This window comes from Peromyscus maniculatus, chromosome 16, assembly GCF_049852395.1.
Source record: "Peromyscus maniculatus bairdii isolate BWxNUB_F1_BW_parent chromosome 16, HU_Pman_BW_mat_3.1, whole genome shotgun sequence".
In the NCBI taxonomy this organism is placed as follows: Eukaryota; Metazoa; Chordata; class Mammalia; order Rodentia; family Cricetidae; genus Peromyscus; species Peromyscus maniculatus.
The window spans coordinates 2,900,722-2,909,715 of record NC_134867.1 but is presented as its reverse complement, the minus strand read 5'-3'; the positions used below and the strand labels follow the sequence as shown (position 1 = coordinate 2,909,715).

At 37.6% G+C, this 8,994-nt stretch overlaps 1 non-coding gene across 1 annotated transcript; it reads left to right on the top strand.

Moving 5' to 3' along the window:
• The first annotated feature begins 3,419 nt into the window (after nucleotides 1-3,419).
• Nucleotides 3,420-3,522, top strand: LOC121823315 (U6 spliceosomal RNA). Its single transcript, XR_006064725.1, has one exon. It is a non-coding gene; the product is annotated as a U6 spliceosomal RNA (small nuclear RNA).
• Nucleotides 3,523-8,994: the final 5,472 nt, after the last annotated feature.

The following is an 8,994-nucleotide window of genomic DNA, read 5'->3' as shown; positions in this document are numbered from 1 at the left end:
AGATATTTATGGATGGATGGGGGTTGGGAGCTGGGAAGTGAGGATCAAATGGGGATGGGGAAGGGAGAAGAGGACAAGGGAAGAATATGAGGAAAGACAACTAAAATTAAGGGTCATTTGAGGGTTAGTATGGAAACCCAATGAAAGCAATCTAAAAGAAATCACCAAATAATGGGGGAGACGTCGCCTAAAGTGGCCATTTCTTGTGACCAAATGAAGCTTCCAGTACTGGGATTGGGTTACATCTAATTGAGTTGTTGACCAAAGGGCCCCATGGGGATACCCAAACAATCCAGGCTGTTTCCAAGATTACATAGGTTGCTCTCCCCAAACTGATAGAAGGCCCCATTGCTGAAGACAACTCATTGAACATGGAGAAGTCAAGCTGTTGCCTACACAGAGCCTTCACTTCTGCTTTCTAGTGTCTTTGTTTCAGGAAAGTACTCTGCACGTTACCAAAAGAGAAACATAATTACTAACCAAGCCACAAACCCTAGCACCAATATAACCAGCACTCTCTGATTGGACTGAAGGCCCACTCCATAGAATAGAACCTATATATGACAATACTATTAGAGCACACAGGGACCTAGGGTAGAACCAAATACTAATGTTCAAAAAAAAAAAAAAAAAAAAGGAAAAGGAAAGGGAAAAAAAGCAGTAAAGTGATTCCTAATGACATGACATTCTGCTACATTCATTGAGCAGTCCCTTTCTCAGCCGTCATCAGAGAAGCTTCTTCCTGCTGCAGATGAGAACAAACACAGAGACCCACAGCCAGACATTACACAGAGCAATAGACCTTGGAACACTCAGGACTAAATGGGTTTTCTCCATCAGATTCCTTCCCTCTTGGCTTATGGAACCCTGTGAAAGAGGAGGAAGAAAAGGTGTAAGAGTCAGAAAAGTGGGAATGGAGGAAACAAGGCCTTCTAAGTCAACAAGATCAAAGCACATAGGAACTCACAGAGACTATGTGCCCAGGGCCTGCATAGATCTGCACCAGGTCCTTTGCATCTATATTATGGCTTCCAGTTTAGTGTTTTTATTGGATTCCTGAGTGTGGGAAAGTAGATCTCTGATTCCTGAGCCTTCTCTTCAGCTCTTTTCCTCCTATTTTTAGTTTTGTCCAATTCCAATGTGATAGTTTTTATATTTTATTTATTTTATTATTATTCCTTAGAAGCCTGTTTGTTTTCTTATGAGAGACAAAAAGGAGTAGATCCAGGTGGGAGGGGAGGTGGGGAGAAACTGGAAGGACCAAAGAGAGGGGAAACCATAATCTGGGTATATAATATGAGAAAAACATGTATTTTCAATAAAAGAGAAAGAAAAAAGAATGCACAAGGAAGTATGACTGCCTAGAATACACCTTCTTAATTGATGCCCTTCCCTTTTATGTTTCATTTACTTGGAAAAGATTTTTCCTAGTGATTTTCCTGCCTTCTGATTTATTCAAGTCTCACCTTATCAATAAATTCTTCTCTGATATCCCAGAATTGATCTAGATTTTTCAGCATCTGAAGCTCATACAATCTTGAGACCCTCCTTACAAATACAAAGAATATTAAAAATATCAAATTAGATATTTACATATGAAAGTGAGTGTTGACTTAGAACAAAAATGACATCTGAAAACTTAAACTATTTCAAATATCACAAATTCAAAAGTATAATGAAATATTTTTTTTATTAATAACTGACCACATATACCTCTTTAATGCTTTTCTAGATGTTCCTTCTTTTATAGGTGACAATTTTGTAAAGTTTTCTATAAAGAAAAAAAGGTGTCCCATTCTGTAGCAGTAATGCCCATGCTACCACCACCCATTCACCATGTCCAAGCAAGGGGCTGTGGATCAAAAAACAGAGACAAGAAACAGTGAGTCATTAGCCTCAGCAGAATGCCAAATGCCATTTATTGCAGGAAGGAGGAGGCCTTAAATACAAGCTTAGAGCACAATGGGAGAACCCTGGAGGGCAGAAGCTAGATACAGATGTTCTACATTCTTGCATCTAAACTGTTAACGTCCAATATGCAGGACACACAAACAAGGAACCTCCGGTGTGCATTCAGGAGAAAGGAAACCGGCAGGGAATCAGCATAGGGAGGACATCTGGCCAAGGTTAGCAAGCAAGGCAACAACTACCCAAAATGGGGGGCCAGGGCCCTACACCATTCTTTCCTCTAGTATGGTTTATAAACACACTTAAATTTTAGATCAACCATAGTTGAAAAAAGTTTCAGCTTCTTAACAACTTGTAATTCATAATATTCATGTAAAATTTTAGGACTGTTGTCATATTTAAGAAAACTTCTATTACATTTTCTTAAGACTAGAAATTTCTCTCATTAGAAAATGAACAAGCTTCTAATGAGTAATAACAAAATAAGATAAAGCAAAAACTTACATATTGGAATTGGACAAAACAAAAAAACAGGAGTAAGAGAGTCCAAGACAAGGCTCAAGAATCAGAGACCCATTCTTTCTCACATCAGGAATCCCATAAAAACACTAAGGTTTTAAGGAATATCAAATTTTCTTATACTTTGATTAATGATCATAAACACCCTTTGATTGAAACATTCATTAACCCTGGTATGGTTATTGCAGTGGCATATTATATATGATTTTAGCTTATCTTTGTAAATATTTTTATGCTTTATTATCCATAAATTTGTAATAGCTAGACTATGTGAGATGGGGAGCAGATCACAAGAGAAGTCAGAGTCCAAGGAAGGCAAGGAATTGGGTTTTGGTTAATACACTGTCAGTAGAGCTGCTGTGGGAACTCAGACTCAAATGATGAGTTGGAGCCAGGTGTGGAGCCAGTGTGCTTGGGTGTGGCTCAGGGTACCCTTAAGTAAGAAATAGAAGACTTCTTAATAAAAAAAATTAAGCATATTAAAAATTAATAAAAATTATGTTAAAATTGCCATTGAGGTACCTTGAAATGTAGTTCAGTTGCTAGAATATTTGTCTAGAATGCATGGAGCCTGGAGTTTGAACCCCAGCACTGTACAAACTGGGCAAACCCTAGTACTAGGGAGGTAAAAGTGGGAAACTCAGTTGTTTAAGGTTATCTTCAGCTACATGGTGAATTCAAGGCTCTTCTGGACTACCTGAGACCCTGTCTCAGAAAATCAACTATCATAGGGGTTGGACATCCCTACCATCTAGTTCTAGAACTTGCTGGTTTGTGAAACCTTTATTGCCATGCTAGAAGCAAAAGTGATAGTGAGCTACAGAAAAATACATCACTAAACCCAAAGAAAAATACTTCTAACTTAACTGCCTCTTAGCTATGACCTAAGCATGCCTAACATCTACTCAGTGCCATCCACACAAGCCAATTGACTGAAGGAGAGCAGGAAAGACAATGACAGCAATGTGACTGACTTCAGTTACCACAGCATATTGCTTCAGCGGCACCTACACTAAAATTGGAATGATACAGAGAAAATTAGCATAGCTTCCATGCAAGAATGACGTGAAAATTTGTGGAACATTCTATATTTAAAATAAACAACATACAACATAAGTTTGCAACATTTATAAAAGTGTGTGGGAAGGGGTACAAAACAGAGTGTGGGTTCCTGAGACTTCTGCTTTGTTAGTGTCATAGTAAATCCCGGCCTGCCTGCTACCTTCTTTCTCAAAATTATGACTCCCGGAAACTCCTGGTTCTTCTTTCTGTGTTTATGTGCCTCCATATTATTTAGTATATTATAATATCATATGTTTAATTGTTTACTGTTTGCTGTCTTTTCCACTCTACCAGAATGTCAACTGTAGGATGACAAGAGATGGCTCAGCCATTATAGGTGAGGTTTACAACAAAAAAGACAAAGAGGGACCTTTTTCCCAATTAGGTTATCTCCACTGTGAGGAAAGTTACACACACACACACACACACACACACACACACGTTGCATGTTTATGTATGTCTATATGATCAATAACTCAATGGCTTCATTTTCCTTAATTTTACAGTTCTTTTTTTTTTTTTTTTACTTTTCTATTGATTTTTATTTCTTTTTTTTGTGATATATATTTTTTATTTTACAATACCATTCAGTTCTACATATCAGCCATGGGTTCCCCTATTCTCCCCCCTCCCACACCCTCCCCTTACCCCCAGCCCACCCTTCATTCCCACCTCCTCCAGGACAAGTCCTCCCCCGAGGACTGTGATCAACTTGGTAGACTCAGTCCAGAGAGGTCCAGTCCCTTCCTCCCAGACTAAGCCAAGTGTCCCTGCATAAGTTCCTGGTTTCAAACAGCCAACTCATGGAATGAGCACAGGACTTGGTCCCACTGCCTAGATACCTCTCAAACTGATCAAGCCAATCAACTGTCTCACCTATTCAGAGGGCCTGATCCAGCTGGGAGCCCCTCAGCCTTTGGTTCATAGTTCATGTGTTTCCATTCATTTGGCTATTTTTTTTCAATAATTGAGTAAAACTGAAATTTATTATATGCCACAGTCGTCCTAGGGACCTCCATGCTATATATATAGCCTCTATGGTTCTATGGGTTGTGGTCTGATTGTTCATTTTATATCTAGAATCCACCAATGAGTGAGTACATACCATAACTGTCTTTCTGGGTTTGGGTTACCTCACTCAGGATGATTTTTTCTAGTTCCATCCATTTGCCTGCAAATTTCATGCTTTCATTGTTTTTCTCTGCTGAGTAGTACTCCATTGTGTATATGTACCACATTTTTTTCATCCATTCTTCCGTTGATGGGCATCTAGGTTGTTTCCAGGTTCTGGCTATTACAAATAGTGCTGCTATGAACATAGCTGAGCATGTATCTTTATGGTATGTATCAGCATTCTTTAGGTATATGCCCAAGAGTGGGATGGCTGGGTCTTGAGGTAGTTCGATTCCTAATTTTCTGAGAAACCACCATACTGATTTCCACAGTGGTTGTACAAGTTTACATTCCCACCAACAGTGGAGGAGTGTTCCCTTTGCTCCACATCCTCTCCAACATTGGTTGTCATTGGTGTTTTTGATCTTAGCCATTCTAACAGGTGTAAGGTGGTATCTCAGAGTCGTTTTGATTTGCATTTCTCTGATGATTAAGGACGTTGAGCATTTCTTTAAATGTCTTTCAGCCATTTGTAGTTCTTGTTTTGTGAATTCTCTGTTTAGCTCTTTAGCCCATTTTTTAATTGGACTGTTCAGTGCTTTGATGTCTAGTTTCTTGAGTTCTTTATATATTGTGGAGATCAATCCTCTGTCAGATGTGGGGTTGGTGAAGATCTTTTCCCAATCTGTTGGCTGTCTTTTTGTCTTATTGACTGTGTCTTTTGCCCTGCAAAAGCTTCTCAGTTTTGAGAGGTCCCATTTATTAATGGTTGTGCTCAGGGTCTGTGCTGTTGGTGTTTTGTTTAGGAAATGGTCTCCAGTGCCAATGCGTTCAAGAGTGCTTCCTATCTTCTTTTCTATTAAGTTTAGTGTAACTGGATTTATGTTTAGGTCTTTGATCCACTTGGACTTGAGTTTTGTGCATGGTGACAGATATGGATCTATTTGTAATCTTTTACATATTGACATCCAGTTATGCCAGCACCATTTGTTGAAGATACTTTCTTTGTTCCATTGTATAGTTTTGGCTCCTTTGTCAAAAACCAGGTGTTCATATGTGCATGGATTAATGTCAGGGTCTTCAATTCGATTCCATTGGTCCATATGTCGGTTTTTATACCAGTACCAAGCTGCTTTTATTACTATAGCTCTATAGTAGAGTTTGAGGTCCGGGATGGTGATGCCTCCAAAAGTTGCTTTATCGTATAGGATTCTTTTAGCTATCCTGGGTCTTTTGTTTTTCCATATAAAGTTGAGTATTTTTCTTTCCAAGTCTGTGAAGAATTGTGTTGGGATTTTGATGGGGATTGCATTGAATGTGTAGATTGCTTTTGGTAAGATTGCCATTTTTACTATGTTAATCCTACCTATCCATGAGCATGGGAGATCCTTCCATTTTCTGATATCTTCTTCAATTTCTTTCTTTAGAGATTTAAAGTTCTTATCAAAAAGGTCTTTCACTTGTTTAGTTAGTGTTATCCCAAGGTATTTTATATTATTTGTGGCTATTGTAAAGGGTGATGTTTCTCTGACTTCTTTCTCAGCCCTTTTATCATTTGTGTATAGGAGGGCTACTGATTTTTTTGAGTTGATCTTGTATCCTGCCACTTTACTGAAGGAGTTTATCAGCTGTAGAAGTTCCCTGGTAGAGTTTTTGGGGTCACTTATGTATACTATCATATCATCTGCAAATAGTGAAAGTTTGACTTCTTCCTTGCCAATTTGTATCCCTTTGATCTCCTTTTGTTGTCTTATTGCTCTAGCTAGAACTTCTAGTACTATATTGAATAAATATGGGGAGAGTGGACAGCCTTGTCTTGTTCCTGAATTTAGTGGTATTGCTTTGAGTTTCTCTCCATTTAATTTGATGTTTGCTGTTGGCTTGCTATAAATTGCTTTTATTATGTTTAGAAATGTTCCTTGTATTCCTATTCTTTCTAAGACCTTTATCATGAAGGGGTGTTGGATTTTGTCAAAGGCTTTTTCAGCATCTAGGGAGATGATCATGTGGTTTTTTTCTTTCAGTTTGTTTATATGGTGTATTACATTGACTGATTTCCGTATGTTGAACCATCCTTGCATCCCTGAGATGAATCCTACTTGGTCGTGATGGATGATTGTTTTGATGTATCCTTGGATTCGGTTTGCCAATATTTTGTTGAGTATTTTTGCATCAATGTACATGAGGGAGATTGGTCTGTAGTTCTCTTTCTTTGTTGCATCTTTGTGTGGTTTGGGTATCAGGGTAATTGTAGCCTCATAAAAAGAGTTTGGTAGTGTTCCTTCTGTTTCTATTGTGTGGAACACTTTGAAGAGGATTGGTATTAGTTCTTCTTTGAAAGTCTGGTAGAATTCTGCACTGAAACCATCTGGTCCTGGGCTTTTTTTAGTTGGGAGACTTTTGATGACTGTTTCTATTTCTTTAGGGGTTATTGGTCTATTTAAATGGTTTATCTGGTCTTGATTTAATTTTGATATTTGGTATTTATCCAGAAAATTATCCATTTCTTCCTGGTTTTCCATTTTTGTGGAGTACAGGTTTTTGAAGTATGATCTGATGATTCTCTGGATTTCCTCATTGTCTGTTGTTATGTCTCCCTTTTCATTTCTGATTTTGTGAATTTGGGTGTTCTCTCTTTGCCTTTTGGTTAATTTGGCTAGTGGTTTGTCTATCTTGTTGATTTTTTCAAAGAACCAACTCTTTGTTTCATTGATTTTTTGTATTGTTCTCTTGTTTTCTATTTCGTTGATTTCAGCCCTCAATTTGATTATTTCCTGGCGTCTATTTCTCCTGGGTGAGTTTGTTTCTTTTTGTTCTAGAGCTTTCAGTTGTGTTGTTAATTCATTGGTATTGGATTGCTCCATCTTCTTTATGTGTGCATTTAAAGCTATGAATTTTCCTCTTAGCACTGCTTTCATAGTGTCCCATAAGTTTGGGTATGTTGTACTTTCATTTTCATTGAATTCTAGGAATTCTTTAATTTCTGTCTTTATTTCTTCCTTGACCCATTGATGTTTCAGGTGGGTATTATTCAGTTTCCATGAGTTTGTGGGTTTTCTATAATTTTTGTTGTTATTGAGTTCTAACTTTAAGGCATGGTGGTCTGATAAAATACAGGAGGTTATTCCAATTTTTTTGTATCTGTTGAGATTTGTTTTGTGTCCAAGCATGTGGTCAATTTTTGAGAAGGTTCCATAGGGTGCTGAGAAGAAGATATATTCTTTTGTGTTAGGATGGAATATTCTGTAGATATCTGTTAGGTCCATTTGAGTCATAACATCTGTTAGGTCCTTTATTTCTTTGTTAAGTTTCAGTCTGGTAGATCTATCTTTTGGTGAGAGTGGTGTGTTAAAATCTCCCACTACTAATGTGTGGGGTTTGATGTGCGTTTTAAACTTTAGTAGTGTTTCTTTTATGAATGTGGGTGCTTTTGTATTTGGAGCATAAATGTTTAGAATCGAGACTTCATCTTGGTGGATTTTTCCTGTGATGAATATGTAATGTCCATCCTGGTCTCTTTTGATTGATTTTAGTTTGAAGTCTATTTTATTAGATATTAGGATAGCTACACCAGCTTGTTTCTTAGGTCCATTTGCTTGGAAAACCTTTTCCCAGCCCTTTACTCGGAGGTAGTGTCTGTCTTTGGAGTTAAGGTGTGTTTCTTGTATGCAGCATATGGATGGGTCCTGTTTTCTAATCCATTCTGTTAGCCTGTGTCTTTTTATAGGTGAGTTGAGACCATTGATATTGATGGATAATAATGACCAGTGATTGTTAATTCCTGTTATTTTTTTGGTTGTGTTGTATTGTCCTTCTGTGGTGTATGTTGGTGTAGGATTATCTATTGCTTGATTTTTCATGGATGTGTTTAGCTTCTTTGGGTTGAATTTTCCCTTCTAGTGCTTTCTGTAGGGCTGGGTTTGTGGACAGGTATTGATTAAATCTGGTTTTATCCTGGAATATTTTGTTTACTCCGCCTATGGTGATTAAGAGTTTTGCTGGGTATAATAGTCTGGGTTGGCATCTGTGGTCTCTTAGTGTCTGCATGAGGTTTGTCCATGATCTTCTATCTTTCATAGTCTCTATTGAGTAGTCTGGTGTTATTCTGATGTGTTTGCCTTTATATGTTACTTGGTCCTTTTCCTTTGCAGCTCTTAATATTTTTTCTTTATTCTGTGTGTTTAGTGTTTTGATTATTATGTGGCGAGGGGACTTTTTTTTTGGATCCAGCCTATTCGGTGTTCTGCAAGCTTCTTGTATCTTCATAGGTATTTCTTTCTTTAGGTTAGGAAAGTTTTCTTCTATGATTTTGTTGAATATATTCTCTGTGCCTTTGAGTTGGTATTCTTCTCCTTCTTCTATCCCTATTATTCTTAGGTTTGGTCTTTTCAT